At 35.0% G+C, this 23,194-nt stretch overlaps 1 protein-coding gene and 1 pseudogene across 5 annotated transcripts in view; both read right to left on the bottom strand.

The window, feature by feature from the left end:
• ANKS1B (ankyrin repeat and sterile alpha motif domain containing 1B) overlaps positions 1-23,194 on the bottom strand; it is a 1,114,861-nt gene that overhangs the window by 580,199 nt on the left and 511,468 nt on the right. The window lies entirely within an intron of this gene.
• LOC122892260 lies at positions 8,817-9,599 on the bottom strand (annotated as a pseudogene).

Here is a 23,194-nt window from a genome sequence, read left to right as displayed (position 1 = left end):
ATGCACTTTTTTCCTGCCTTAATTCTCTAATTTCTGGGTGATACTGGAGTCAGACATGGATATCTCAGTGAGGGTCTGTATTAAAATAAAATATAATCCTATTATATCCAGCATGGAATTTTGAAGTACCATGAATCATGGTGTGAAAAATACCTTTTCAAATATCTGGAAAGTCAATTATTAAATTTTGCTACAGTTTCTTATTTTATAAGTTTTACGTATACCCAATTTCTTTTTTTTTTTTTTAAGATTTTATTTATTTTTTTGAGAGAGCACAAGCAGGGAGAGAGTGGAGAAGGGCAAAAAGAGAGGGGAAAGCAGACTCCGTGCTGAGTGGGAAGCCCAACATGGGACTCAATCCCAGGACCCTGAGATCATGACCTGAGACTTCAGATCATAGTGAGTAATCTTAGAAATATTCTCTATGAAAGTAAATTGCATGGTCCAAGTAATGTGTTACTCTCCTACTATGAGTTTATACCATTATTAAAATTGCTTTACACTAAAATACTAAATTACATAAGGATGCCTTATAAATAGAAGATATTCAACAAAGAATTCTTGATGATAGTCTCACCACCCCCCCCCCCAATTCAGCAAATTAAAACAAGTTGCAAAAGCTTTATGTAAGCCACACAGCTAGTTAATTGCAGAGTAATCTAGAAAACACACTCCTGTATCCCTCTCCAGCTCTGGGTTGGGTGATTAAATCACAGACACATTGATAGATTTGTTGGAAAACGTTTTTCTGATCATCTAATCTAGGACATCCCTCACCTAATATATATAATCTACACATATATCTTTAACTTTCTTAAAAATTTGATTATAGTTGACACACGATGTTACATTAATTTCAGGTGTGAAATTTAGTGATATTTAAACTTTTCAATTAGCTTAAGTGTCCAATGGTTAAAGCACTTGTTAATTGTTCTTTATGATATCATTCTTTCTTAATATTGAAGTATAATTGACATACAGTGTTATATTAGTTTCAGGTATACAACACTGATTTCACAGTGTTCAGCACCATAAGGGTATTCACCATCTGTCACCATACAGTGCTATTACAATATTATTGACAATATACCCTATACCATACTTTTCATCTCCATGACTAATTTATTTTATAACTGGAAGTTTATACCCTTTAATCCCCATTATTTATTTTACCCTCCTCTCCACCCACCTCTTCTCTGGGAATTGTTAGTTTGTTCTCTGTATTTAAGAGTACATTTTTTTTAAGAATAGAATTTTTTTTAAGAATAGCATTTTTTTGTTTGTTCATTCGTTTTGCTTTTAGATTTCACACATAAGTGAAATCATATGGTATTTGTTGTTCTCTTTTTTCACTTAGCATTATATCCTCCAGATATGTCCATGTTGTAGCAAATGGTAAACTCTCATTTTTTATGGCTGAGTAATATTCCTGTGTGTGTGTGTGTGTGTGTGTGTGTGTGTGTGTGTGTACATGCATGTGCATCACATCTTCATTCATTCATCTATTGATGGACATTGGGGTTGCTACCATATCTTGGAAATAATGCTGCAATAAACATAAGGGTAAAGATATCTTTTTGAATTAATGTTTTGTTTTCCTTAGGTAAATATCCAATAGTGGAATTACTGGGTCATATATTTCTCTTTTTAAATTTTTGAGGAGATTCCATAATGTTTTCCATAGTGGCTGTACTAATTTACATTCCCACCAACAGTGCATGAGAATTCTCTTTTCTCTATGTCCTCACCAACACTTGTTTTTTCTTATCTTTTTGATACTACCTGGTAATATTTCATTGTGAGCTTTATTTGCATTTTAATGTGATTAGTGATGTGGAATACCTTTTCATGTGTCTGCCATCTATATATCTTCTTTGGAAAATGTTTATTCAAGTTCTCTGTCCATTTTAATTAGATTATTCCTTTTGATGTTGAGTTACATAAATTTTTTTGTAGTATATCTTGAAATCTGATATTATAATGCCTCCAGCTTTGTTCTTCTTTCTCAAGATTACTTTGGCTAATCAAGGTCTTGTGTAATTCCATATATACTTAGGATTATTTATTCTAGTTCTTTGAAAAATGTTGGTATTTTGGTAGGGATTGCACTGAATCCAAAGATTGCTCTGGTTAGTATGGCCATTTTAATGGTATTAATTCTTCCATCCATGAGCATGGAATACCTTTACCTTTGTGTCATCCTCAATTTCTTTCTTCAATGTCTTAATAGTTTCCAGAGTACAGGTTTTTTCATTTCACTGACTAAGTTTATTCCTAGGTATTTTATTCTTTTGGGTATAATTATAAATGGGATTGCTTTCTTAATTTCTATTTCTGCAACCTTCTTATTAGTGCACAGAAACATAATAGATTTCTGTATATTAATTTAACATCCTGCAACTTTACTTAATTCAATTATCAGTTCTAACAGTTTCTTGGTGGAGTCTTTAGGATTTTCCATATATAATATCATGTCATCTGTAAATAGCAACAGTTTTATTTCTTTTTTAAATTTTTAAAATGTTTTGACATTTTTAAAATTAAAACTTAATAAACATATACTGTATTACAAGTTTCAGAGGTAGAATTTAATGATTCATCAGTTGTCTACAACACCCAGTTCTCATTCCTTCAAGTGCCCTCATTAATGCCCATCACCCAATTACCCCATCCCCCCATCCACCCCCTCCTTCAGCAACCCTGTTTATTTCCCTTCATTAAGTCATCTCTTATGGTTTGTCTTCCTCTCTGTTTTCCTCCTATTTTATTTTTCATTCCCTTCCCATATGCTCATCTGCTTTGTTTCTTAAATTCCACACATGAATGAAATCATATGGTATTTTTATTTGACTGACTTATTTCACTTAACATCACACCCTCTAGTTCCATCAACTTCATTGCAAATGGCAACATTTCATTCTTTTTGATGGCTGAGTAAAATTCCATTATATATAAGTGATATATATGTATGTGTGTATATATGTTTTCTATGTGTGTGTGTATATATATGTGTGTATATACAAACATATATCTGTATCTATATCATATATATCTATCGATATCTATATAGATATCAATAGAGAGATAGATAGATAAACATCTATATCTATATATCTCCACATCTTCTTTAACCATTTATCTGTTGATAGACAACTGGCCTCTTCCTATATTTTGATTATTGTGGACATTGTTGCTATAAACATCAGGGTGCATGTTTCCCTTTGAATCACTACTGTATTCTTTGGATAAATACCTAGTAGTACAATTGTTGGGTCTTAGGGTAGGTCTATTTGTAACTTTTTGAGGAACCTCCATACTATTTTCCAGAGTGGGACTATTAGTTCGCATTCCTACCAACAACATAAGAAGGTTTCCCCTTTCTCTGCATCCTCCCCAATATCCATGTTTCTGAGTTGTTCATTTTAGTCATTCTGACTGGTATCAGGTGGTATCTCATTGTGGTTTTGATTTGTTAAAAACAAAATAATAATAACAAATAATCCAGTTAAGAGTATTAATAATTAATTAATAATATTAATATTATAATTAATTATATTTAATTAATATTAATATTATTCACTTGTCCATCAACAGATGAATGATTAAAGATGTGGAGATATATAGATATAGATAGATATCTATCTATATCTAGATAGATATAGATAGATATATATGATATAGATACAGATAAGTGTGTGTATATACACATATACATATACACACATAGAAATTAATATTAATTAATAATAATCCAGTTAAGATACAGATATGTGTGTGTATATACACATATACATATACACACACATAGAAAACATATATATACACATACATATATATCACATATATATAATGGAATATCACTCAGCCATCAAAAAGAATGAAATGTTGCCATTTGCCATGAAGTTTGCAACATCCCTGACGTTGGATGATGTTGAGAATTTTTTATGTGTCTGTTGGCCATCTGTCTGTCTTCTTTGGACAAATGTCTGTTCATGTCTTCTGCCCATTTCTTAACTGGATTATTTGCTTTTTTGGTGTTGGTTTAGTAAGTTCTTTATAGATTTTGGATACTAGCCCTTTATCTGATAAGACATTTGCAAATATCTTCTCCCATAGCTCCCATAACCTGCTTTTTAGTTTTGTTGATTATCTCCTTTGCTGTGCAAGAGTTTTTTATCTTGATGAAGTTCCAACCATTTATTTTTGTTTTTGTTTCCCTTGCCTTTGGAGATGTTATCTCACAAGAAGTCACTGTGGCCTAGGTCAAACAGGTTGCTACCTATGGTCTCTTCTAGGACTTTGATGGATTCCTGTCTCACATTTAGGTCTTTCATCCTTTTTATTTTTGTGTATGGTGTAAGAAATTGGTCCAGGTTTATTCTGCATGTGGCTGTCCAATTTTCCCAACACCATTTGTTGAAGAGACTGTCTTTTCTCCATTGGATATTCTTTCCCACTTTGTTGAAGATTAGTTGGCCATAGAGTTGAGGGTCCATTTCTGGGTTCTCGATTCTGTTCCATTGATCTATGTGTCTGTTTTTGTGCCAGTACCATTCTGTCTTAATGATTATAGCTTTGTAATGCAACTTGAAGTGATGCCTCCAGCATTGGTTTTCTTTTTTCAACATTCCTTTGACTACTCATGGTCTTTTCCATACAAATTTTAGGATTCTTTGTTCTAGCTCTGTGAAAAATGTTGATAGTATTTTGACAGGGATAGCACTGAATGCATAGATTGCTTTGAGTAGCATAGACAATTTAACAATATTTATTCTTCCAATCCATGAGCATGGAATGTTTTTCCATTTCTTTGTGTCTCCCACAATCTTTCATAAGTGTTCTATAGTTTTCAGAGTAGAGATCCTTTTTTCCTTTGACTAGATTTATTCCTAAATATCTTATGGTTTTTGGTGCAGTTGTAAATGTGATCAATTCCTTGATTTCTCTTTCTTCTATCTCATTGTTAGTACATAAAAATGCAACTGATTTCTGTGCATTGATTTTATATCCTGCCACTTTGTTGAATTCCTGTATGAGTTCTAGCAATTTTGGGGTGGAGCCTTTTGGGTTTTCCACATATGGTATCATGGCATCTGCAAAGAATGAAAATTTGACTTCTTTTTTGCTGATTCTTATGCCTTTTCTTTTTGTTGTCTGATTTCTGAGACTAGGACTTCTAGCACTATGTTGAACAACAGTGGTGAAATTGGGCATTTCTGTCATGTTCCTGACCTCAAGAGCTTTTAGTTTTTCCCCATTGAAAATGATATTCACTGTCGGCTTTTCATACATGACTTTTATAATATTAAGGTCTGTTCCCTTTATCTCTACACTAAGGAGAGTTTTTACCAAGGAAGATGCTCTATTTTGTCAAATGCTTTTCCTGCATCTATCGAGAGGATTGTATGCTTCTTGTCCTTTCTTTTATTAATATACAGTGATTAATTCACAGATGTTGAACCACACTTGCAGCCCAGGAATAAATCCCACTTGCCGTGGTGAAGAATCCTCCCAATATTCTGTTGGATCCTATTGGCTAGCATTTTGGTGGCATCATGTTCATCAGGGATATTGGGCTATAGTTCTCCTTTTTGGTGGGGTCCTTGTCTCATTTTGGGATCAAGTTACTGCTGGCCTCATAGAAACAAAAAGTTTTCCCTTCATTTCTATTTTTTAAAACAATTTCAGAAGAACAGATATTAATTCCTCTTTAAATGTTTGGTAGAATTCTCCTGGGAAGCCATCTAGCCCTGGACTCTTTTTTGTTGGGAGATTTTTGATTACTGCTTCAATTTCCTTGCTGGTTCTAGGTCTGTTCAGGTTTTCTATTCCTTCCTTTTTCAATTTTGGGAGTTTAGATGTTTCTACGAATTCATCCATTTCTCCCAGATTGCCTAATATGTTGGCATATAATTGTTAGTACATCTTACAATTGTTTGTACTTTTTTGGTGTTTGTTGTAATCTCTCCTCTTCCATTTATGATTTTATTTATTTGGATCCTTTCTCTTTTGTTTCTGGTAAGTCTGGCCAGGAGTTTCCCAATCTTGTTAATTCTTTCAAGGAACCAGCTCTTAGTTTCATTGATTTTTTTCTTTTTAAAATTTATTTCTATTTCATTGATTTCTGCTCTAATCTTTAGTATTTCTCTTCTCCTGCTGGATTTAGGCTTTATTTGCTGTTCTTTTTCCAGCTCCTTTAGGTGTAATGTTAGGTTGTGTATTTGAGACTTTCCTTTTTCTTTCTTTCTTTTTTTTCCATACAAAGACTAGCAGACACATGAGAGAAATTTCAACATCTCTAGCCATCAGAAATATACAAATCAAAACCATAATGAGATACAACCTTACCCCAGTTAAAATGATCAAGACAGGAAAGAAAAATATTGGTGAGGATGTGGAGAAAGGGGAATTCTCTTACACCACTGGTGGGAATGAAAACTGCTACAGCCATTCTTTTTTTTTTTTTTTTTTTTTTAAGATTTTCTTTATTTGTGAGAGAGAGTAAGCAGGAGGGGTAGAGGGGGAGGGAGAAGCATGATCCCCACTGAGCAGAGAGCCCAATATGGGCTCGATCCCAGGATCATGGAATTATGAACTGAGCCGAGGGCAGATACTTAAACTGACTGAGCCACCCAGCTACTCTGAGACTTCTTTGTTCCTTGAGAAAGTCCTGCATTGCTATATACTTCTCTCTTGGTGCCACCTTTGCTTATCCCAAAGGTTCTGAGCTGTTGTGTTTTTTCATTTGTTTCCATGTCTTTTTAAAAATTCTTCTGTAACTTCCTGCTTGACCCATTCACTCTTTAGTAGGTTGCTCTTTAACCTTCATGTATTTGTCATCCTTCCAATTTTTTTTTTCTTGTAGTTGACTTCAAGTTTTAAAGCATTGTGGTCTGAAATGGTACAGTCTGAATCTTTTTTTTTTTTTTCCAGTTGAGTCCTGACTTGTAATGTGATCTATACTGGAGAATGTTCCATGTGCATTTTGTTGCTTTAGAATGAAATGCTCTGAATATATCTGTGAAGTCCATTTGGTCCGGTGTGTCATTCAAAGCCCTTGTTTCTTATTGATTTTCTATTTGGATAATCTGTCCATTGTTATAAATGGGGTGTTAAAGTCCCCTACTATTTTGTGTTATTATCAATGAGTTTCTTTAATTTTCTTATTAATTGGCTGTTCCCAAGTTAGGGGCATAAATATTTAGGTTGTTAGATCTTCTTGTTGGATAGATGCTTTTATTATGATAGTCCTCCTTCATCTCTTCTTAAGTCTTCGGTATAAAAATCTAGTTTTTCTTAGGCACTTGGGTGGCTTAGTGGGTTAAAAATTTCTCTTCAGCTCAGGTCATGATCCCAAGGTCCTGGAACTGAGTCCAGCATCAGGCTCCCTAGTTACCAGGGAGTCTGTTTCTCCCTCTGCTTGCCACTCTCCCTGCTTGTGTGTACTCTCTCTCTTTCTCTCTGTCAAATAAATAAATAAAATCCTTTAAAAAATAAAATAAGATAAATAAAATCTTGTTTTTCTGATATAAGGATGGCTACCCCAACTTTCTTTTGATGTCCATTGGTTTTCCACCCCCTCACTTTCAATCTGGAGGTGTCTTTGCGTCTAAATGAGTCTCTTGTAAGCAGCATATTGATGGGTCTTGTCTTATCTTTTGAAAGGCACATTTAGTAATTTACATTCAGAATAATTTTTGAAAGATACAAAGTTAGTGCCATTGTATTACCTGTAATCATTGTTCCTATAGATTGTCTCTCTTCCTTTCTGGTCTTTGTTATTTTGGGACTCTCTGTCTACTCAAAGGATCTCCTTTAATATTCAGTTCTACTTCTTCCTTACCCATTTGGGTGCCTTTTATTAATTTTTCTTGTCAGATTGCTGCAACTGGGATTTTCAGTACTGTTTTGCATAAAAATACTGAGAACAATCTTGTCTTGTTCCTGATCTTAGAGGAAAAGCTCTCAGTTTTTCACTATTGAGGAGAATGTCAGTTGTGGGTTTTTATATACGACCTTTGTTATGTTGAAGTATCTTCTCTCTAAACCCACTTTGTTGAAAGTTTTTATCATGAATGGTTGTTGTATTTTGTCAGATGCTTTCTCTGCACCTGTTGGAATGACCAAATAGTTTTTTTATCCTTCCTCTTTTTAATGTGATATATCACACTGATTGATTTGCAAATATTGAACCATCCTTACATCCCTGGAAGAAATTCCACTTCATCTTGGTAAATGATTTTATTAAGGTATTGCTGAATTTGGTTGCTAATATTTTGTTGAGAATTTGTTCATCAATGTTCATCAGAGATACTGGCCTGTAGTTTTCTTTTTTGTAGTGTTTGTCTGGTTTTGGTATCAGAATAATGCTGCTTTCACAAAATGCACTTAGAAGTTTTCCTTCCTCTTCTATTTTTTGGAGTAGTTTCAGAAGAATAGGCATTTTTGGGATTTTTTTTTTTTCGCTACTAGGTCATGGGTTTTTTAAAGTTTTAGGTATGATAAATATGGAATGCAAAACAAATATGGTCCCCACCCTTCCCTTTCTAGCATTTGCAAAGAATCAAGAGGCTGATTGAACAATTCTTTACATTTCTATACTACCTTTGCAGAAATCCTTGTAGTGTATTATCAAAAATACCCTCACACCCTTACTAAAATGCTCTACCTTTCAAAAACTGTAAATAAAAATTTAACCCTGTTAATAATATAATTTCTTTAAATTTTTTGTAACTAGACTGAAATTTTGACTCTATAATTTTCTACATGTCTTCAAAAGTCTTCAAGTAGGAAAGAAGGTTTCATCCTCTGTAGAACTAGAGAAGAATTCCTTTGACCCCCAGGCCAGTTATCTTGAAAATTCCACCAGCTTCAGGCTGCTGCAGAATACCCTTTGTGTCCATTCAACCCTGGAAACAGGTCACATACATTTCAGAGTAGTCCTTCCCTTTGAAGCAACATGAAGTTGTTTTATCAACAGGCAACATCACAGTCTGGAGTCTTTTCCTTGTCTTAGGAACTAAAAAAAGTCACTCTTCTTCCTTTGAGAACCCCCCCCTCACCATCAATACACATTCCATCTGGAAATTATTCTTCTTTCTCCAACTTGTAAACACTTCTGGAGTTGGAGATCTTTCCTGTTGCAGGTCATAATCAAAGGCATCCACAGAATAGGATAGGCTGTAAATGCAATAGATTTTGTAGTCTAGGGATCAATCAAAACCATTGTAAATGTCTACCTGATCAAAACTCTTTTCCATGTGGTGGTCAGGAAAAGAGAATACAGGGATACCTGGTGCCACTCCAGAACTACTGAGGCCATTTCCTCAGCTATGGTGCCAGCAAAATATCTCCCAGGGGGTTCCACATTCCCATTATGGAACTGATTGTTTTTCTTGTCTTTGTCTACTGTAGCCAGGACAACTGTTGACTGAACTTCCCAGTTCAAAGGACAGAACTTTGTTGTCTGTAGCCAGGACAACTGTTGACTGAACTTCCCAGTTCAAAGGACAGAACTTTGTTCCAATGGTGGCAACATAGCCTCCTGCCAGGTGAAGTGTCACAGAAATAACACAGATATCCATGGTCACTTACTCCACCCCTGAGCAATTCCTATTTACTGCTTCCTGAGCAATTCCCACTGTTAACCATTTTTGCAGGAAGCTCTACAAAGAGCAGAGCTTTGGATACCTCTTCCTACTGGAGACTTGGGGCACTGGCAGTTCTTTGGAAAAACACACTCAATCTTAATGAAGACATTGTCATGGGGGAGATCTTGGTGCTAATGACCCTCAGAGAGCTGATTTGGTATTAACTCCTTTCTTTTTCTTTCCTTCCTTCCTTCATTCTTCCCTCCCTCCCTCTCTCTCTCTTTCTTTCTTGGAGGAGAGAGAGTGAGTGGCAAGGGAGAGGGGCAGAAGGAGAGGGAGAGAGAGAATCCCAAGCAGGCTCCTTAACTGGCATATAGCCTATTGCTGGGGCTCAGTCTCATGACCCTGAGATCATGACCTGAGCTGAAATTAAAAGTTAGATGCTTAACCAATTAAGCCACCCAGGTCTTAGGTATTAACTCTTTTTTAAATTTCTGGTTTACCTTCACCTGTGAAGCCATCTAGTCCAGGACTTTTGATTGTTGATAGTTTTTTGATTACCAATTCAGTTTCATTACTAGTAATAGGTCTGTCCTAATTTCCTGTTTCTTCCTGATTTCATTCTGGAAGATCGTATGTTTCTAGGAAATTATCCATTTCTCCTGGGTTAAATTATTAGGTCATTAATACCTCTGGCCTCTAATATCTTGCCACTTGAAATGTGAACTACGGACTATCAGTATCAGCATCACCCAGAAGATTGTTATAAATGCAGTCTCAGGCCCAACCCAGGCCAGTTTAATCAGAATATTTTTTAATAAGATATTCGAGTGACTTGTACACACACTAAAGTTTGAGAACACTGTTTTAACATCAATATAAATTTAAATATGTGTGTAATCTCTGCCTATCTATATATGTATTTTCATATTAATTTACATTTTCCCCTATTTCAGGACTTTATTCACCATGGTATAAACAGGTGAGTTCAATAAAATAATCTAATTGTAGAAATTCTCCATTCTTGTACAAATGGCCAGTTATTCCCCAAAGGTCATCTTCTAAGCATATATGGCTATGAAGAATTTTTACAGATGTATCTTTATTATTGAGGTAAATTTTGATTATTGTTATATCAAAAATGTTATTAAGCAGCACTGAATTTTTTCTTTTAAAGAAACTTTGTACAAATACTATATTCTTATAACCAGTATAATTAACTCATTTTCCCCCTTTAACTTAAATTTGAAATTTTATTAGTTATATTCATAGTCTTATTTTTTGCTTTGTTTTGTATTTTGTGTATTTATGGCAACAAGTATTTAAGTAACCTGTGACTGGTGTGACCATCCCAGAAAATGGAATTTTCAGTTCGAAACCAAGAAAATCCTGGGCAAAGCAAGTCATTTTCTCTATAATAAAGCTTACTAGGATTGATCAAAATTTTAAGAAGTATTTCCAATAAGTAATTTTTTATTTGGAATAATATTAACATGTTGATTCAATACTGATTTTTAAAAACCACAGAAGGTTTGAGTAGAGCATTATGACATTTTCATAAAAGAGTAAGTTTTAAAACACCTGCTTCATTTCTTTTTACAGACAATTTTTAAAGCAATCAAAAAAAGTCTGCTCTCGGGATGCCTGGGTGGCTCAGTTGGTTAAAAAAAAAAAACGACTGCCTTTGGCTCAGGTCATGATCCCAGAGTCCTGGGATTGAATCCCGCGACGGGCTGCCAGTCCCATGGGGAGTCTGCTTCTCCCTCTGACCTCCCCTCTCATGCTCTCTCTCACTCTCTCTCAAATAAATAAATAAAATCTTAAAAAAAAAGTCTGCTCTCATGTATGTCAGTCACAAGTACCTATTAGACAGAAAACTCATCTTCTCTAATGTATCACAATAATAATTGTCCTGATATTCCTTAAAGACAAACCTTGAAAATATGATACAACTTTTGAAAAGTTTTCTTTTCTCTGCTGGTATTGCATAGTTATTCTAACTAGTAAACTAATAAACTAAATTGGTCAATAAAGTAGATTGCCATTGACTTTTTCCCTTTGTGTCTCTATGAGTATCTAAAGATTGACAACAGTCTCGTAGAAGTAAAAATGTATTTCTTTTCAGATACCCATTGTCATTTTTAAAAATAAAAGGAACAGGGACTGTACAAAATGTAAGCAAGCCTTTGGACCCTAGAACTAGTATAGGCAAGAATCAAACTGAGAAGATTATTTAGTTTTATAGAGAGGCCACTTATTATAAAAAGAAAGAATGACTCAGAGGGGATAAGAACCCAGATGGCAGAACCAAGAGTCATGGAGAATAACTAACAGGGAGCAGAACTGAGCCCCGTTCACAGAACAGGCAACATGTACCTGGCTAGAATTCAGTATTTCTATGGACTGATGACTTTTCCATCTTTTTTAAATGGAATTTTCTACTGTGGTTAATTTATGCTTGTGTGATCATTATATAATAGATATGTGGGTGGCAGATAACCTGTCTCTTTAGTTCACAGGACTTCTGACCAAGAGGAATGGTACTTAAGTGCTTTGTTTAAGATATCTTACCTAAGGAGACTCAAATGGATCTAGACCTAATTTAGAAGATAAACCTCAGCCTGAGACTAATGTTAAATGGGATGCAACTTTTGAGGGATTTCAGGAAGAGTTGAGTATTTTTTGCCTGTGGGAAGGATGTGAATTGTTGGATTAGAGGGTAGACTGTGGAAGACTGTATTTTATAAAGATAGCCATAGCTATATCCCTAACCTCACAGGTTCATCTAGAATCTTGCCACTCCCCCATCATGAAGTAGAGTCTAATTTCACTCCCAAAGAATGTGGATAGATTTGAGGCTCACTTATAACCAACAGAATGTGATGGAATTGATGCTGTATGACTTCTGAGGTTAGGTCAGAAAGGCATACTACCTCCCCCTTGCATCTGGAACATTAGCAATTGAACCCTGCATCACCATGTAAGTAGTCCAATTGCCCTGAGACCAATATGCCTTGAGGAAACTCAAGTTAGCCTATGCAGGGAGACTTCATGGGGAAGCACAGGGACTACCTAAAAGAGAGAGAGATATGGCCAGTTTCTAGCTTCTCCAGCCCCACACTGTTTTAGTTCCAGTTACCGTCTGACTACAACTACGTAAGAGCTCTGAAATAATTCCAACCAGAGGAGGAAGCCTGTCCTGAAACTATAATATAATAATTCCTGCAGTTTTAATCTATTTAGTTTTGCTGTGGTTTGCTCTACAGCAATGGTAACTGAAATACTTCTAAATTAAAAGATTTTAAGTATAATTTCATTTTTTAAAAAGATTTATTTATTTATTTTAGAGAGAGAATGTGTGAACAGGGGAAGGGGCTGAGAGAGAGAGAATCTCAAGCTGGCTCCACACCCAATGGGAGGCTGATGCTCTGCTCAATTTCATGACCTGAGATCATGACCTCAGCCGAAATCAAGAGTCGGATGCCAACCAACTGAGCCACCCAAGCACCACTCACTTTTTTAAAAAAATAAGAGAATACATTTGTAGATTCTGGACCTTCATTAGGCAGCTTTACTTGAGCCTGTACATAAGAGTCTAAAAAATTAAGTGTCTGCCCTCAGGAGCTCTAAATTTCAGGTCAAGATAGTTTTGAATCCTCTTTTTTATTATTATCATTTTTACCATGGGCCACAGAAAGTTACTTAATCTTTTTGTTTTCCTATCTACTAATTGTTGATAACACCTATAAGAGAGAATTAGCATATAGATTAAATTAAATGAGTTAATACATGGGAAAGACCCCTACATGGTGTCTGACACATAAATACCTGACTCTACTTGGTAAAAATCCATTAGGATAGCTTTAAGAAAAAGACACATGTCATCAAGATGGTATATGCAATGTAGGGAGATGGATAGAAGCAATGACATTTCATTAGTGAGCTGCCATATTATCTTATCCCTTTCTTGAAAATATCATAAATTCCTTCCCTTTACTCTGCCAGCAACAAGCTTAAAGATATTATTTTATCTTGGGGTGCCTGGGTGGCTCAGTGGGTTAAGCTGCTGCCTTCGGCTCGGGTTGTGATCTCAGGGTCCTGGGATCGAGTCCCGCATCAGGCTCTCTGCTCAGCAGGGAGCCTGCTTCCCTCTCTCTCTCTCTGCCTGCCTCTCCGACTACTTGTGAGTTCTCTATGTCAAATAAATAAATAAAATCTTAAAAAAAAAAAAGATACTATTTTATCTCTCCATTAAGCAAAACTTCTTGGACTTTGAATTCCCTTTAAGTAAGGACTAAGACCTTTATGTCTGTATCCCAGTGCCTAACAGTAACTAAAGCAAAAGAAGTGCTCCATAAATCCTGACGGATTAAAGGAAAAAAACTAGTTCTATAACTAGCAACTTCTTCCTAAATATATTCAGATACTGCCAGTATTGGGGTAATCTGAAAGAAAAGATCTGTTTCTCTAGGTCTACTTAACTCTCAAGAATGCTGAAATGCAGGATCAAATTTATATGAATTAATAACAATTATAATTAGCAAGAGTATTATATATTTTTAAAGTATAATACAAATATGATATAATAAAATTATTGATAGGCAGGATAACATGGTGGTTAAGAGTATAAACCCTGAGTCAGAATGTATGGAAGCAAATCCCTGTTCTGCTCTCTTCTAGCCTTATAAATTTAGGAACGTCAGTTAAAGGTTCTGTGCTTTAGTTCCCCATCTGTAATCATAGGTGACAATAGTGATTAAATAGTTAATATATGCAAAATATGTAGAACATTTCTTAATAATAATAGTGATTATCTTACCTATAAAAATTTAATAGAAAATGACAACTTTTATTGCTAAAATGGAGGAAACTGTTTTAACCACTCTAAAATTACTCAGAATTCAAAAATGAATCTTGTTGAATGAAGAAAATTGCTACATAAGGCCTTAAAAGTGGTTATATAAGTATACCTAGAGGCTTCCACACATTACAATAAATTTAGAATCTCATGCCTTAAATTTGTCAAAATGAAGTAAAAATAGAAGCAGAAGAATAAATACTATGCTGTGAATGTCAATGTCTACTTGGGATAATTTAGTGACAATAAATCTAAGCAGACCCACTGGGTTATGCCAAGACATTTTCCTAACTAAATCTCATTTGGTTGACTTGTTCTGTTTAATTAGTGAATATTATAATTATGTGTTCTGAAAGTTGTGTGAATTTAATAACATCAAGTAGCAGTAAAACAAAGTAGAGCAAAATACCAAGACAGAATTTCTTTTGAGGACTTGCGTTCTTGTAAAGAATACAATTAACTCCCTAGAGTAATCCTTATTTGCCTACATAATGAATGCTGTGAGAGAGTAAGGCACGTCCCACACTTCTTCTCATCAATACCTATACAGCTTAGTCTAATTTAGTTGAACATTTTCAATAATTACAAGCACAGATTCTACCATAGATTCTCCTGTGAGAGAAAATTTATTAATGTAGCCAAAGTAGATATAATGTTGCATGTCTGATCCCTTTTAACTTCTTGGTTGCCTAAATATTCAGTCAGGGCTTATACCAGTTATATATGTATGAGGCCTAAATGTTGTAAAAGTAAGCAGATATAAATTACAAATGGTGCTTTCTTTCACTCTTTTAGGCTTATGTCTGGAGACATTTTGATAGGATTAAAAAATAGCTTTTTTCTTTCTTTTAATTTTTCTTTTTTTGTAATTAGACTGCTAGTGATTGTTTAACCTTGTCCTTTTTGGAAATGTGTTCAAGAAATATTTAGGAAACAGTATCACATCCCATGATAGTTTTTCATTAATAAAGAAGGTTGAAGGGATTCAGTTATAAAAATAGGCAGTGGGAAATATAATTGCACTTTCCAACATCTGTGGGAACCACAGAATTTTTGCTAGATATAGAAGAAAGTTTTGAATGAGCTTAAAATAAGGTTTGACTAATTTTTAATGTATTTTATTAGTACATTGACTAGAAAAAACTACATTTGGTCACATTTTAAAAATTCACACCTAAACTTACTTTGGCTTACTTATAATTTTTTTGGATTAGTTCTTGTTGATTAATTGCTTTACCTCTTTCCTTCTTCCTACTCTTTAATAAATATTTATTAGGCAACAATTTATTTACTGACACTGTACTAGGTGCCAGGGATTACAGTGGAAAGGCATAATCTCTGTAATCATGAAGCTTATGTTACAACACAAACAAAACAAATAAATATATATATAAAGACACTTATGGTGGGCCCCTAGTCCAAAAACTGGTGCATTCTCAAGAATATGAAAAGGCACAGAAACATGGGAAAGGCCTTGAGGAGATGAGGTCAGAGACTGGAGTCATGCTGCCACAAGCCAAATAACACATGGAAGCAGCAGAGGAAAGAGAAAATCTTCCTCAGAGCCTTCAGAGGTAGCATGAGCTTGCTGACAACTTGATTTCAAACCTCTGGTATTCAGAACCATAAGAAAATAAAGTTCTATTGTATTAATTCACCCTGTTTATGATGCTGTTTTGCAGCAGCCCTGGGAAACTAACACAGACAAGTTGACTTTGAAGTATCTGTGGAACATCTAAGTGCAGGGGTCAAGAAGAAAGATGAATTTAGAAGTTCGGAACTCAAGTTTGGGCTGGAGATAAAACTATAAGGAACATCAGCATATGATTAAGCAATAAAGCCAGGGAGTGGCGGAGATCCAGAGGCAGTCTGTAAGAGTAAGGGAAGAGAAACTAGTCTAGAACCCTGTAGAAGAGTATTGTATGAGTGGGTGGAGATAAAGGTACTCACAAAGGGAGACCAAGATGGAGAGTAGAGCAGTAAAAGGAAGACCAGGAGAGTGTGGTATCACAGAGCTACATGTAGACAGTGTTTCACAAACCAAGTGAAGCAGATGGGTCAAGTAAGATAAAAGGCTTTGTCCATTATATTTAAGAAGAGATAATCCTGTGGCACCTAACAGATTTCAGTGCAAAAGTGGAGTAGTATTTGAAGAGTCACTGAGAGATGAGAAAGTGAGTCCAGGAAGTGTAAACAACTCTTTCTGAGAGGTCAAATGTGAAAGGGAGGAAAGGTTCTGTACCTAGATGAAGACACAGAATGAAGGCAAGGCTTTTCATGTGACCCAATCATCAGTAATTGAGTTTTCTCACAGATGCTTGTGCTTTTATCTAATGAGGCACCTTAATATTTAGACAGTGATGATAAAACAAATCAAATGGTGCCTTATCATTGACCATAAAACTGCTCACGAAGTTATAGGATAACAACTAGAACCTGATTTATAGATACAAATCTAAAAATTCAGTAAATGAGAATCTGTTGTTGGTAGAAGTTTTCTGCATAATTTATAAAGAGGGAAATTGTAGGCAGGATAATGTTTTGAAATGCAAAACATCTGACTCATAGTAGAGATGAAGAGCACTGAATGACCCATGAGAGAAACTTATCTTATTGTTCATACAGAGCAGAGAAAATTCAAAACTGATAAGGCATCAGGCATCACATAGCAAAACGACTTTAATGAGGGTGAGTCATGATGCCACCCAGGGAAATGAATCAGGTGCCCACATGCCCAATCTTCTTCATAATTATAGTTTTCCCCCTTTTAAATTAAAACTAAAGCCAGGTAACAACTAATGTCTCTGTAGAACAAATTTAGCCAAATGGAAATATACAATGGTCTAGGAAGTAAATGAAAGTTTCACAGGGATACAGTGTTCCAGCAAAGAAAGGAAAAGAACCATTACTTTAAGTGTAATGTCATGCCTGATGGCCCCAAAGGACTTTTAAATGCTTTTATTGTGTCCTCCATTTCAGCTGATTTGGGTACCTTCCCACAATAGAATAATTCCAATAGCTTTTTCTCAACACTGAAGTCTTAGATATTGCACCTAAGGTTCCTATGTTTTCCCACTCAAGCCAGGAGAGTGAGGAACATCCCTGTTTCCCCCTGACATTTTGTTCTTTGGCTTCCATAGTAAATCATAAGTCCTGTAAATTCTATGTCTTAAACATCTCTCAGTTTTCTTCTTCCCCAGAGCTATGACTCACCTATGCCAAGTCCCACTTATCCTGCCTTGCCCCCTCTAAAAGAAGTCTCAGCAAAGCTAGAATGAGTAAGGAAAAATGCAAATCAGGTATCATTCTGCTGCTTATAACCTTGGGTGGTTTCCCACTATGGCCACAGCAAACCTGTATGGGCCTTTGTGATGAATTTTAAAAAGAAAAAAAAAAAGTAACCATTCCCTCTCTGGGATACGCAGTGTCATATTTTAAACCTAATTTTCTCCTCTGGTCAGGCTTTTTATGCAGTGTAGAAATTACAACACCCTCTACCCTTAGAATAAAATCTACAACCTTATCTCTGTCAATTTTTGTAGAGTCACCTCTTGCCATTCTTTTATTCATGTTCTTTGATCCTGCTATCTTGGATCAGTTTCAATTCTTTGAACATACCATATTCTCATTTAATCTTTGCCAAACCTTCCACTATTTGGAAAAAAAAAATCTCTCCTGTCTGTCTAGATAACTCCTGCTCATTTTTAGGTCCTGCCAAAAATATTACTCCCCCTTTACAGGACTTTCCAAAGCACCTCAATTAGAATAGGTCTTCTTGCCACACACTTTTCCTAAGCATTAATGCGCTCAACATCACATTCATTAGGATTTATGCAAATTGCTGAAATAAAGTCTACCTTCTCTGATAGACTCTCAGCTCAATGAGGGCAGATTTTTGTCTATTTGTTCCCCACTGTATCATCTGTTTAAAGTAACATGTCTGACACTTAATAGACGCTTAAGAAATATTCATTGACTGAATAAGTAGTTAAATTCATAGGAAAATCCTGGAATCTTTCTTGCAGCATAATCAGAAAAGTTTTGTCAGAAGATACAGGTTCTAGTTATGTGACCTTAAGCAAGTTTCCCTAACCATTGTGAACCTACTTTACTCATCTTCAAAATGTTGATACTATCTACCTACAAGAAGCTCATAGTAGGTGGAAGGGACAATATTTAGTGAGTCCCTACCATGTGCAAAGTCCTATGCTAATGGCCATCTACATTATCTCGAAAGAGAAAATATGAATCTCTGAAAGGTTATCAATTACCTAAAGGTCATACTAAGTGGTAAAACAAGGATCTAGGTCCAAATTTCTCTGGTTCTAAATATTCTTCTTTCCCTACCTCTTTCTCTATTCCTTTCCTTCCTCACCATGTTCCTTCAAATCCCATTGGTATATTCTTAAAGTCATATTACAAATATTATGTGTTCTGTGAAACCATCTCTAATGCTCTTAGGTAGATTTATATGCTCTTATCTCTAAGTTCATATTATGCTAACATAATAACATTATACTTTAGTTACTTGTATACCATAAATGTTTTCAGAGAAGAGACCATGTCTTTCCATTGTTATATGCCCAAGATTGACTGGACATTAATTAGTATTCTGTAAGTGCTAGATGAGTATTTTGTTAAATTAGTAAATGAACTTCCTCTATCCAGTATTTTCATTAATTTGATTCAAATAACTAATTTTTGTTTAGTGTTTATATGTAGTTTTACATTTTATATATAAACAACCAATAGTTAAGGCCTCAGCCATAATTGTTCATATGCTTTAGGTTGCTAAAATAGTATAATGAACATACAACATGGGTCTTTATCAAATCATAAAGATCTGGTTTCAGATAATTATATCTAAGATTATTTTTAAAAACAGCTAATAATTACCTAAAAGGGAATATATCAAATATGAGGTATGGAGAAGTGGTCCAGGTTTATTTTGAATTTGATATTCTATTTATAATTTTCTATATGGTAACTTCAGAGAACAAATATATTGCTAGTAAACAGCAACTGCTTAGCTTAGAGAATTTGAGATATTATTTATTGTAATGTTACCCTGCTCCAGAGCATTATAATTAATAGTAGAAACAAAACCCAGTTGCAAATTAATGGCCTATAGCACATCAGTGGGCTAGGAGACTAAAACAGAGCTGAAGATCTCCTTTACTTTGACACAAAGATGAGTAGTATTTACTGGATACTCAAATCAAGAAGAAATACAAAATACTTTGAAATTGTGTAATATATAATCTAAATCCTTCATCTAAGACAACAGCTTGCCAAAATATTAATCATTAGCAACTGAAAGATTTATTTGGTTAATACCGCTTCCTTCTATGTGTACTATGTGTTTTCCTGAAGGAAATCTGAAATCTATTATTAGCTTTACCTAGTCAACTCTTGCTTATCAGAGTTAATAAAAAGAACACAGACATCTGTGCCAATACAAAAAACACAGACATACAATAGGCCTGTTTTAGATCTAAAAGGGTAGATAATAGAAAAATTACATCTTTGGCTCTGGAAGAAATGTTGATTCTTTGCAGCAGATTTGCCTTTCTTTTCTTTTTTTTTATTTTAGTTTTTCTAAGTAAGAAGAACTATGCTATGGAAAACCTGTATACACACACAAGTAAGAGTTCCCTCTAGATCCCGTGAACTGCTTGCCAGAGATTAGAATTCTGTCGGAGGTATTCATTCTGCACATTGGATTCTGATCATCACTAATATGTTGAAAGTTCTAATTCTCAAGCCTCTAGGTCCTAATACAATATTCTCGACCTCACACATGGCTAATGAATAAACGAGGACAAGCAGATATGAAGAAAAATTCAGCTTTGTGAAAGGGAAGAGTCATGCTATGCCTGCTTTGACTTTGTGAAAGAAGAGGGATCACTACAGTTATTACTGTTATTTTTAAAATGAAGACTTGGACATTGTTCTACTAAAATAAAAAGGTGAAGGAAATTATAAATTAGTGCACGTTGTCAGATACATTGCTTTCTAGAGGGATATTAATGATCTTGGCAGTGCTGGGTCAACTACTTTGTAATTTATAGAAGAAAACTGAATAGCCTCTCAATGTAAATAACTGCTATCTTTTCATCTGTGAAATCAGATCAATTATGGAACAAAAATTTACATTAAAAATGACATTTCTCTCTGAGGCATTTTATAAAATAACTAATGAAAGGTAAGCTCCATGGCTTAGAAGAAAGCAATGTAGTTAAAAGAAAAGCTGGTCTAGTCTTATTACATAGATAGAAATAAGGTACATAGTACCTTATTCTAAGTAGTAGAACTCCAACAAGGCGAATATTCAGTTGCTAAATCCTTTACCATTTACTGAGCATCGACTGTAAGTCAGTCACTATGTTAGGGACTGGAGATACATACATCTTATTTGAGACATGATCCCTGCATTTAGGGAGTCCACAGACATCTGAACAAATACTTCTATATAAAATATCTAACAGCAGAGGTGTGTGAAGAATGTTAGGGGAGCATATGGATGAAAGAATCGTTGGAGTTAGGCTTCATAAAAGAGGTCACCTTTAGCCAAATTCCTCACAAGGGTTAAGGTTTACTAGGTAAATCAGATGGGAAGGCATGCCAAGGTGACAGAGTATTCTATGAATAAAGGACCATGAGCTTTAAGAACACTACTTAGCAGTGCATGGTGTATTTGGGTAGAGGTAAACAAATAGAAAATTAGAGCCAGGTTATCAAGGACTTTGTTAGATATGCTAAGGCATTTAGACATTCATTTGCAGTGACAAGATATAAGATGTTCTTAAGCAGTGAAATTGCATGATCAGAGATATTCTTATAAAATTAACTCTTAACTTTAAGCAAAAGCTAGATCTGGGAAGAAACATCAATAATTTAAAACTTCAGATTCATATAATCTTTAATATAGTCTCCTACCCTCTGGCTTATGCTGCAAGATTTCACTTTCAGAGCTTCATCTTTACAACTTAATACGTATTAGAATAAAAGCTGTTGTTTGGGGGGAAAATTGTATTTCAGATAATGTATGAGTGCATTGACTGAGCCGGGCTTGGGAATGTGGAGTAAAAGAGAAAATTTTCAAAAGAGAAAAATTTCACTCTCAACCATGTCCGTAATCTTAATGAGAGCAAAGGATGAGTACTGATGGGGGTTCCTTTGGGGCCAGAGAAGATGGAAACAGTCAATCTTCTTTTCTCCCAAATCATGGGAACATCGGACATGATATTCATTTTCTGCCTCTGAATAACAAATCATGGAAAACAGTGGCTTACAACAATGTGCATCTTTTATCTCATAGTTTATGAGTCGAGAGTTTAAGCACTTCCTAAAGTTTAAGCACGTCCTCATCGGTTTAAGCGCGTCCTAATCGGTCCTCTGAGAATGGTCTCAGCAGGTTGCAATCCAGGTGTTGGCCAGGGCTGCATACATACTCAAAGGGGGGCAGGAATCATGGGGTCATCTTAGAATTCTGCCTAATAATTCTGCCAAGTAACTTAATTCAATGCCACGAATTAAGTACAAAAGTTGAAATTACTAGAGCCTAGAGCCAGGAAGGTAGGGAAAAACTGGTCCAGCAAGTAGATAATAAGTTACCTGGGAGAATATATGGAACAAGTTTCATCATGGGCTTGCTCACTTATGTCATGGTGAGTAAAAGAGAAGCCTGCATTTAAAGGGCTAGGGCCCAGGTAGCCCCCACACAAGTCACCATCCCAAAATAAAAAATGTGTAGAGAAAAAAGGGAAAAATGTTCTCCCAAACAAGATTGTAGAGATAGGAGATGTGAATTCAGAAAAAGTTCTAGCAGTTTGGGAATGGTTTTCAATTGAAGATAGAGAGGGGATTTGTTCATAGCACAACCTGGAAAGAACTTTTTCCTTCCATTAAAAAAAAAATTACAGTTACCTTTTCTTCTATCATATCATATTTAATTATAATGATCAGACATATGTATATCATACAAATATAAGTGATAGCAGGGAAGTTTTAATACAATGATTGATTTTTAATAAAATTCAAGAAATATAAATAGTCTGATAGAGAAAATCTATCAAGCAAACTAAAGTAGATAAGATAATTAGAGAGAAGATATACACAGCCTGAATCTGAATCACAAAGTAAATTCCAGCTAACAAAGCAGTTGTATTTTCACACAAATTAACAGGAGGTAAAAGCAAGAGAAAATTTAGTTGATAAAAGATCAATTTCTTTAAAAAAAGATTTTCAACATAAAAACTCTCTGGAACAGTTGCTCTCATGCTTTTGTTATAATTTTGGATATATTAACACTTGTAGAAGTCTGGGTTTCCCCAACAGTAACACAACTCCAGCTTTTGCTTCCCTCATACCCTGGAACACGTAAAACAGAACAAACAGAAATTCCAACTCTGCTCATCAGCATATTGACCTGCTAGTTCCAAGCAACTTTGTGGATTTAAGATTCCGATTGCCTAGCTGGATTCCTAGCACCTGGCTGCTCTGCATTTGTACTGAATTCTTAGAGTCTGGGCTCTTTTTGTTGCCTAAACCTATGATAATAACAGCAATACAAATAATAATAATGGTCATGGTTATCAAAAATTTATGAAGCTACGGTAATTAAGCATGTGTCACATTTATGCATTTTTCATTTAGTGGCACTGGCTCAATGTAATAGGGATAGTATTTTTCAAAGAAGATATTGATATATTTCCATTCTTAAATTTGGCTCATTGGGAACCCC

Source organism: Neovison vison, chromosome 12 (genome assembly GCF_020171115.1).
Source record: "Neovison vison isolate M4711 chromosome 12, ASM_NN_V1, whole genome shotgun sequence".
Classification (NCBI taxonomy): domain Eukaryota; kingdom Metazoa; phylum Chordata; class Mammalia; order Carnivora; family Mustelidae; genus Neogale; species Neogale vison.
The sequence above is the reverse complement of the archived record's forward strand: the minus strand, read 5'-3'. Positions and strand labels throughout refer to the sequence as shown.